The 10,327-nt window shown below is 38.9% G+C and overlaps 1 non-coding gene across 1 annotated transcript; it reads right to left on the reverse strand.

The window, feature by feature from the left end:
- Positions 1 to 3,414: 3,414 nt before the first annotated feature.
- LOC145110184 (small nucleolar RNA R71) lies at positions 3,415 to 3,521 on the reverse strand. Its single transcript, XR_013709564.1, has one exon. It is a non-coding gene; the product is annotated as a small nucleolar RNA R71 (small nucleolar RNA).
- Between the last annotated feature and the right edge of the window lie 6,806 nt (positions 3,522 to 10,327).

Below are 10,327 nucleotides of genomic sequence, written 5' to 3' on the forward strand. Positions count from 1 at the left end.
TACTGATTGGATCAGAAACATCAGGATGGTCACTCGATACGAGAACAAAGAATATGTTCTCGACAAGGAGCTTAAGGTACCCAAGCCGATTGCTACTCTTGAGGAGTTTGTTGAATATGAGGCAAATGAAAGAGATGCTACCAAAGTGGCATGCATCATGATGGCCACTATGACAGCTGAGCTCCAAAAGTCCTATGAGGACTACTATCCTTTTGAGATACACCAGGATTTGATGGACCGCTACCATCAGAGTGCTTGTCAAGAGCGATATGAAATCATCTCCTCCATGATAACAACCTGAATGAAAGATGGTGAACCCATCACGGGCCACATGCAGAAAATGCAGAGGTATGTGGACCGTTTGATGAAGCTGAATGTGAACTTCCCAGAGGAGTTAGCAATAGATATCATTTTGCACTCATTACCATCGTGTTATGATCAATTCCTCATGACATACCACATGAACAAGGAAGAAGTCACCCTCAGCAAACTTCAAGGACACCTAAAGACCGCAGAATCAGGTCTTAAAGGTAAGTCGGTTGTTACCACTCCTACTCCTACTCCAAACTCCGCACCTGTCCTGGCAATCGGGATAGGTAGAGGGAAGAAGAGGAAGAACCCTTCGAAGGGTACCAAGGGTAAGACCCTTGATGGCTCCTCTTCAAGCAGAACCAAGAAAGGTCTCGTCACTCCTGCTAACCCAAAAGAGGCTAAATGTTTCTATTGCCATGAAAAGGCACACTGGAAGCGGAACTGCCCAAAGTACCAGCAATATTTGAAGGATGGGAAAGTGAAACCCAACCATGCAGGTATTTACACTATATTATCTAATAACTCACCTTATTCTAACTCTTGGGTCCTTGATATCGGTTGTGGTATTCATATTTGTTCTGATTTGCAGGGACTAAGAAGAAGTGAGAATGTGGAGCATGGAAAGATAAACTTGATCATCGGGAATAGGAAAGTATCACCTGTCACCAAGATTGGAGTTTATACTTTGTTGCTAAGTAATGGGTTTACTTTAGATTTGAATAAATGTTGTTATTCGCCTGAAATGGCAAGAAATGTTATTTCCTTTCATGCTTTGTACAAACAAGGTTTTACCTTTTCTTTTGATAATTGATATTGCCATATTTATACATATTTTTAGGCAATATTTATTTACATTTTTATTAATATTTTGGTTATTTGCATAGAATAATGGTACTTATAAGGATAAATTGTTCTTTGTAGCCAAAATAGAAGCATTCTCGAAGATAGGGACTGAAACTGACAACATTTGGAACTTTGGAGGCTTGAAGGGAAGAAGGATGAAAAACTCAGAAAAAAACGTACTCACGACGTGAATAGTTCATGATTCATGACGTGAGCAGAGTATTCCAGAAGCTATGCATCCGGGTGAAAGAGTTTTTGTCGAATACGAAAAGATCGCATTCATGACGTGAATCCGTATGGTTCACGACGTGAACTCGGGAAATCAGAAAACTATAAATTCCCTTGCCCATTACGACTTGGAGGACTTTTGGCTGATTGGAAGGTTACCTGAAGACGATTTTGAGCAGAAGAAGAGTTCTGGAAAAGGCTTTCAACACCAAAAGGAGTAAAGGTTCACAATTAATTAATTAGTTTGATAGTTATGAACATGTTTGATACTTTTATTTGTTTTTGCTTACTTGTTATCATGAGTAGCTGAATCTAGCAGCTCTTGTCTAGCTAGATGAAGCTTCTGAATTATGTTTTAGCTCAATGACTATTGAATTTGATTAGTTGGTAAATTGCTTGTGTTTGATTATCATTACCTAGCATGTTATTTTAGTTTCTTAGTTGCTTAAATTCATGTTATGTGTAGTTAGTGAACATTAAATTACATGAACTTGGAACCTAGTGATTTAGTGAACATTTAATTGCTAGAGCTAGGATCGACCAAAATCTTAGATAAGTGATAAAAGTAACTAATTTAGCTGTGCTAGAGGACATAATTTATGATTATAATTGTGCTGCTTAGATAAATCTTACATAGCTCACTTATAATCAATAACTATTTCTGTGTTTTGCTTATGTGTGACCATAAAAGGTAGTTCATGAATTGGTAAAAAGATTAGTAAATATGGACTTGAATTGCTAATTACATAATAACCGGTGACCAACTTTGATAACCCATAATTATTAGCTAAACATAAATAAAGAAGTGGATTCGAACTAGACAGGAGTGTTTTTAATTAATTGATTGAATTTTGTGAATTAAGTTCGACAGATCTTGGAAAATCAGATAAAACCCTTTTAAACTATTAATAACTAGGTTAATTTAGTAGTAAGTAGATTAATTAGTTAACACCGTTCTCTGTGATCGACACCCAACTTACCCAACTATTCTATAATTCGACTAGGTACACTGCCTAGGTGCATTTTAGTTAGTTAAGTTAGTTAGGTTATAAATATAAAACTAGTGGGTACTTTTGTGAACATCAAGTTTTTGGCGCTATTTCCGGGGAACGGCTTAGTAATTGCTACTTTATTTGCTTTAAATTAATCGATCCTTTTTGTGGGGTAAAACCTGCAAAGAGTTATTTTTTTTAGTTTAGTTTAGTTTCAGTCTTTTTTCCTGTATTACTGAACTCACGACGTGAGCCTTACAGACTCTCGACGTGAATCATGTGATTCTAGTTTTCTTTGTTTTTAGTTTGCTTTTCTATTTTAGTTCAATTTTACGTTTTTATTTTGTTTATTTTTCAGGAGTACATGACCAGAGGGTCCAATACACCTTTTGTGCCACCACTAGAAGATCCAGAGTCAGCCCTTCACAAAAAGAAAGATAAGAACGTAAGGGAAGATCAAACACCAAAGAAGACACCCTTACAAGAAATCAAGTCAGTATTCTCAAAGAAGTCGGGGAAGAAAATGGGAGAGTCAAGTTCATCTTCAAAAGACAAGAGCAAAGTTGAGAGCATCGATCAAATAACAATCCCAAACGAATCCGAAATCGAGTTTGGACTTTATACGAGTGAACCCGAGAACGAGCCAAGAAACGAGATGGCAAACATTGAAGAAATGTCCATGGGAGCTTATAAGAAGCGAATTTAAGAAGATGTTGGTACAGGTTTAGTGCAACCAGCAATACCTGTCATTGCCATGTTCGAGCTGAAGGGACATATCCTCACTGCGCTAAAGGATATCCTATTTTATGGGAAGGATCATGAGGATGCATTTAAGCATCTAGATGAAGTCAACGACATTGCTGACTATTTCAATGTCCCGAATGTTAACCGAGACACCATCTTACTAAGGATGCTACCAATCACTTTCAAAGGAGAGGCAAAGGACTGGCTGAAAGCACTTCCTCCTGGTACAATAACTTCTTGGGCTCAAATGCGTGAGCAATTTCTAGATCAGTTTTGCCCACCTTCCAAGATAGCTAAACTCAAGAAGGCAATAGCCAACTTTGAGCAACAACCGGGGGAGTCGTTATACGAAGCTTGGGAGCGCTACAAGGGGCTGTTAAGGAATTGTCCTCAACATGACCTAAACATCCAACAAGAGATGTCTATTTTTTATGATGGAGTCAATGTTATGACAAGACAACTCCTTGATTCTCAAGGGCCATTGACAAAGAAGAATCCAAGGGAGGTCAAGGGGTTAGTTGAAGAATTTGCAAGACATTCTCGAGAGTACCACAACCCAAGGTAAGTTGGAGTAAAAGGCAGTGGGGGTGCACAATCTGAAGAGATAGCTGCTATGATGGCGATGCTGAACACTATGGACCAGAGATTGACCCAAATGGACCAATCAATTCGTGCAATAAGGGTTGGATGTGAAAGGTGTAGTGGACCACACTTAACAAAGGATTGCCATTTGGATGAACATGGGAACAAGAAGGGTCAAGTATGCTACTCAAGTGGGGACAAGTATGATGAAGACTGGAGGAAACCAAAGAAAGAGTGGCTGCCATACGATGAGTACAAGAGGCAAAAAGAAGAAAAATATAAGCAGACAGGGCGAGGCTTCTACCAAAAAGAGCAACCACCAACCGACAAGAAAGTAGACTTGGAAAACATGTTGACCCGATTTATAGAAGCATCCGAGAAAAGACATGATGATACTGATGCAGTGCTAAAAGAACACATGAATATGATAAAAGAACAGCACAAAATGATGATTGACCAGCAAGCTTCATTAAAGAATCATCAAGCATCAATCAATAATCTAGAAGTCCAAGTCGGTCAACTCACTACTTTGGTGACAAATAAATTATCTTCACAACTTCCCGAAAAGAAAGCTCAACCCCATGTTATGGCTATTGATACTGAAGAAGAGGCAATCTCTGAATTTTTGGAGGCATTAGAAGTGGGACCAACACAGCCCGATCCAAAGCCGAAGAAGCCAAAACTCGAAAATGCAGAATCTGCTGGAATACCCAGTTCACGTCGTGAGCCTGCTATGCTCACGTCGTGGGTCCGGTCTGAACAGAAGAAGTCAGAATCCGTTCCAGCTTATCAACCACCTTTGCCATTCCCATCCCGAGCTAATCTCAGTCCACTGGAAAGAGAACATCTGGAGTTTATCAAGCAAGTAGGGGGTATTCCTATTAATACTCTTTTTATAGATTCACTATCCAAAATTCCAGAATATGCAAAGTTCCTACAAGAGCTTGTAAACACTCGTCAGCAACTAAAGAAAAATTCTAAGGTCATTCTTAGTAAACAAAGCTCAAGAGCAGTATTGGGAGAGTTACCTAAGAAGATGGGAGATCTCGGACGCCTCACTCTTCCATGTGAGTTTGGTAACAATTTGAAGACTTATGCTTTAGCTGATTCCGGGGCTAGCATAAATTTGATGCCTTTTTCGTTCTACAAAAAACTAAATATTCAAAAAATGAAGGCAACAGAGATGACAATCCACATGGCCAACCGTTCAGTGACGCAACCAAGGGGAATTGTAGAAGACATCCTTGTTAAAATTGGGAAGTTTGTTTTCCCAGTTGACTTTGTGATTATGGATATGAAGGAGGATGCAAATGTCTCAATCATTCTTGGTCGCCCTTTGCTAAATACTGCGGGCGCTCTAGTGGATGTTCGTGAATCCAAGCTTACATTGAGGGTGGGTGATGCTAAGGAAGACTTTGGAATACAAGATGGATTTCAAGGATATGATGTGAACGGTGAGGTGTTCAATATTGATAAAGATAATGAACTTGAAGAATTAGAAAAGCTCATGGAGGAAGAAATAAAGACAATTAATCAAGTTAAACACACCAAACCGAGAGCATCTGTCCTGTTTTTTGTTGAAGTCATTGCGTTCACAAAACCGACAACTTTAATAAGTGAGGAAAGCGATGATTTGTCAAGTGATGAAGACGAGGCTACTTCCAAGGAAACGGTTCCAGTGGTGAAGGAAGAGAAGGTTCCTATTGAGATAAAAAAGCATGGAGAAAAATTGAAAGCAAAAGGGACCAAAAGGAAGCTTGACTTAGACGACGCAAGGGCTAAAAAGGAAAATTTGAAAAAGGCATACATTCGACGAGTCCAAGCATACAAGAGGCGATGGAAGGAGCAGAAAATCCAGCTGGTGATGGACTCATCTGAAGATTCAACATAGCGAGGCACGGAGTCCGGCCCACGACTCCTAAAAAAAAGCGCTTCTCGGGAAGCAACCCGAGTTTCGTTTGCATTTTCTTTCTTTTTCTTTTTGCATTTTTAGTTTTTAGGAAATCGATCATATCATCCGAGTCATTGTATTCGTAATTAAACACTGCGTGTGAGGTCCCTAAAATTAAGTGGTAATAATTCAGAATCTAGTTAATAGACAAATTTGGAATTAATAAAAATTCACGACGTTAATTATTACGATTCACGACGTGAAGTCAGGATGTAACGGAAAATATGTCATTAATCCATAATTAGCCCATTTTCTATTAAATTAATGGCCCATTATTAGTCCAGTCCAATTTTGGTATAGATTGAATGGCCCATTTTTTAAGCCCAGACTGAATTCACGATGTGAACCTTTTAGGATTCACGACGTGAATCCTGAAACACACGGGACCACAGATTTAAGAACATAGAATCCTTTTGACCAAAACACTTCTTTATTCCCACGAAGTGAAAGAGGCGACTGGTCCCCCCTTGTTCGATTTCGGCCGACACCCGTTCTTTAATCCTCTTTTGCTTACGTGATCCTCCAAAATAGGTACATTAATCTACTTCCCATTGTTTATTATTGCTTTAATTGCTAGATTTAGGGGTTAGGGTTTACTTTTCTTTAGTTATTAAAAATTGATACCCTAGATGTTGAAATCGTTACTGCATGTGCCTACAATGTACTTAGAAATGATCTAGCATAAAACCCCAAGTGTTGTATTGGCCTGATTTGTACAGAAATTGGTTAGTTCGACGGTGCGACAACGAACTCACGACGTGAATTCCTCGGAATTCACGACGTGAATTCTGGGCTGGACATTTTGCTGTTTCTTTTAATTCTAATCTCTTGGTTTGTTTTGGTTGGTTTTGTTTGCTGCTTATTATTGCAGAAATGGCTCCTAGAAGGGAAGTACCGATTGGAGTGGCGAGTTTACACCCGTTCTACAATTTCCCAACAACGATGTCCCGAGAAGCCTTGACCCGATGGAACAATCGGTTGGGGTGGCTTTACAACCGGGAGATTGCAGTCGCACCCACCATCAATTGGACACGGTTGAGGGAAGTTGGACTCATGGATAGGCTGTCCCAGTTCTTGACCAAAATATTTATTGGAGATGGTTATTCGTTTACTTGCTCGGGATGGCTCAACCTTTTTCACATCCAAGAGCGGGTATATAAGGAGTTTTGTGTGGAGTTTTTCTCAACAGTTACATTCCACGAGAATGTCCAAGACCCCCATTATCAACAAGCTTTGGTATTCCATCTCGAGGGTGAGTATCGGGAATGCAGCCTCGTGGAATTTTCTTGGAGAATGTGGATATATAATCCCCAAGAGGCTATGACTCCCGAGTTTAGCATGTTTTTGAGGGATGCAGCTAGAGGGTATGCGGATGATGTCACTGGGTTTGCTTTCTGGCACAATATTGCATCCGGGATATTTCACTCCGGGGTATCACCGGAGAGCAGCATTAGGTCTCCTATCCACCGATTCATCCATCGATTTATCACGTTTTCCATCAACCACAGGAGGCATGGGGATAAAGTAACAAAGCAGAATCTGTTTTTCTTATGGTGTATCTTACAGCAAGGAGTGTGTTGCAACATTCCTTACTTTTTGGCACGCTTCCTGGATGATTCTGCTGCTAGTTCTCGTCCTGGGAGCCCTATCTGTGGAGGGCAATTCATTACACGTTTGGCCCGATCGTATGGTTTGCTTGTTCCCAACATTACCCGTTCCATGACTTGCATGGATGGGCATGAGTTTAGCATGGGTTATCTGGACACAATGCGGGTTGTTCAGAACTTTGGATCTCACTGGGGTATTTTAGCATCCGATGATGAGGGTGGTGACCAGTCGGGTGAACAACCCGAGCAGCAGCCACAACCACGGCCAAGGCGAAGGAATGTGAGAGGGCGTGGTGAACGAGGACAATCGGTGCACCAACAAGCACCATTTGGAGGACCACATTTTGGGGGTCATATGACAGGTTATTTTGATCAACTTTCGTTAAGTGTGAATTGGATTGGGGGTACAATGGAGAATTTGGTGCGACATTTACATGTCGAGCAGCCTCCTCATTTAGGGTATCATTACCCAATTTGCCCTAGGATGAGCGAGTATCGAAGCCAAGGAGGAGATGGGGAAGGCACTAGTGGAGCTCGGGATGAAGAGGAATATGATTGATCGCTAGTTTGGTTTTATTTATTTTAGTTTTTAAGTTTCTAGTTTATTTGGTTTTAGTTGTTTGGTTCGAACACTTTGTACGGATTGTTGAACAATTGTTGGTTTATTATTATGTTACTTTTATTTTCTTTTGGTTGTTTGATTACAGCTTGCTAAGGAGTCTTGAGAAGGGAGTAAGGTCGAGTCAAGAGTCGTGATCGTCTAGTTAAGGGTCGTTACAAGTCTAGAGTTAAAAGTCGAGACCCACAATTAAAAATAAGTGTGGGGTGAGTCGAGAGAGAGGATGACATTAGCAAGGAATCATAGATATTTTGCTTTAAGAAGTGTCTTTATCAATTTCGAAATTGGAATGGGATGCCAAAAGTAATAAGAAGAATGGGCAGTTTCATTTTTCAGTCGCCTAGTTTTCACGACGTGAGCATATACTATTCAGGTCGTGAGTTTCCCATTTTCACTATATTTGGTTTTTTATGACGAGCATGCTGGCTGTTTCCTCTACTATACAAAGTGGCCTCACTTACATCTTTCGCGAGTTCAAGTCCAAGTTTCCATTTAGATGAAGTTCCATATTCAAGATGCACATGTCAACTACACGTTTGGAGTTCGATCTTGCCACTTCTATCCCAGGGGAGTCTGTTCTTTTTTTTCCTCCCTTTTCATTGCTTTTAATTTAGTTTATCCATACAATGAGGGCATTGTATGTAATAAGTGTGGGGTAGGTGGTCGGAAAAAGTAAATTAGTAAATTTGCTAGAAATCTTAGGATATTTAAAAAAATTTAGTAATAGATTTGAAATAATAATCTAATAAAATTTCTAGTAATAATAATAATTTGAACTTAAGTTGCTAGTGTTGCATTGGGATGATCTGATAAGAGCTCAAATGTTTAGTTGAGCCGATACACGTTATAGTGCATTTGTGGCCTCCTTTATTCTAGTGAAATCATGGGACAAAAACATAACCTCGCTTAGTTTGAGGGATGCAATATGTTTAGCAGCCTAAACCTGAAATGTATCCAGGAGAATTAATATCCTTAACCAATAAGGGTTGAAGTAAAGCGCCCCTGCTTAAGCATGTAGGTTTTTGAGTGATATAAAAAAGTGAATACATGTAAAAAAAAGAGAGAAATTACCAAAAAGTGAAAAATTGAAGAATTTTTGGAGCATAAAAGTATCAAAGATGAAGATCATAGATTGGAAATTCTGAAGTTTCAAAAGTTGAAGATATCAAAATCAAACATAAAAGTTGGCGAATTCATAGAAATCAAAGAACAAAATATCAAGAAGTAAAGAATTCAAGAGCTCCATAGTTTGGTATCTTCTAAAAGTTGTAATTCTCTAGTCTATGTATGATTGGGTGGCTTTACAAAAATACCTTGAGGTTAGAAAGTTTTCTGCGGATGGATTCGGAGGGTTGCATAAAATAAGCGTTGTTCAAAAGAAGTGGGCGAGTGCTTATGAGGATTGCGAGTATTTAGAATTGAGGGGGTTACTTAGGAAAAATTTTAGACACAAATGCATGTGTTGAGGTCTTGGCATAATGGCTGAGTTTGAGTTGGATCATTCTATGTAATGTTGGTGATGAAGGTTTAAGTTTAAAAATAATTAGATTTGCTTGAGGGCAAGCAAAGCACAAGTGTGAGGTATTTTGATATTTCCATATTTATACATATTTTTAGGCAATATTTATTTACATTTTTATTAATATTTTGGTTATTTGCATAGAATAATGGTACTTATAAGGATAAATTGTTATTTGTAGCCAAAATAGAAGCATTCTCGAAGATAGGGACTGAAACTGACAACATTTGGAACTTTGGAGGCTTGAAGGGAAGAAGGATGAAAAACTCAGAAAAAAACATACTCACGACGTGAATAGTTCATGATTCACGACGTGAGCAGAGTATTCCAGAAGATATGCATCCGGGTGAAAGGGTCTTTGTCGAATACAAAAAGATCGCATTCACGACGTGAATCCGTACGGTTCACGACGTGAACTCGGGAAATCAGAAAACTATAAATTCCCTTGCCCATTACGACTTGGAGGACTTTTGGCTGATTGGAAGGTTACCTGAAGACGATTTTGAGCAGAAGAAGAGTTCTGGAAAAGGCTTTCAACACCAAAAGGAGTAAAGGTTCACAATTAATTAATTAGTTTGATAGTTATGAACATGTTTGATAATTTTATTTGTTTTTGCTTACTTGTTATCATGAGTAGCTGAATCTAGCAGCTCTTGTCTAGCTAGATGAAGCTTCTGAATTATGTTTTAGCTCAATGACTATTGAATTTGATTAGTTGGTAAATTGCTTGTGTTTGATTATCATTACCTAGCATGTTATTTTAGTTTCTTAGTTGCTTAAATTCATGTTCTGTGTAGTTAGTGAACATTAAATTACATGAACTTGGAACCTAGTGATTTAGTGAACATTGAATTGCTAGAGCTAGGATCGACCAAAATCTTAGATAAGTGATAAAAGTAACTAATTTAGCTGTGCTAGAGGACATAATTT

This window comes from Lactuca virosa, chromosome 4 (genome assembly GCF_052849685.1).
Source record: "Lactuca virosa cultivar CGN04683 chromosome 4, Lactuca_virosa_CGN04683_v6, whole genome shotgun sequence".
In the NCBI taxonomy this organism is placed as follows: Eukaryota; Viridiplantae; Streptophyta; class Magnoliopsida; order Asterales; family Asteraceae; genus Lactuca; species Lactuca virosa.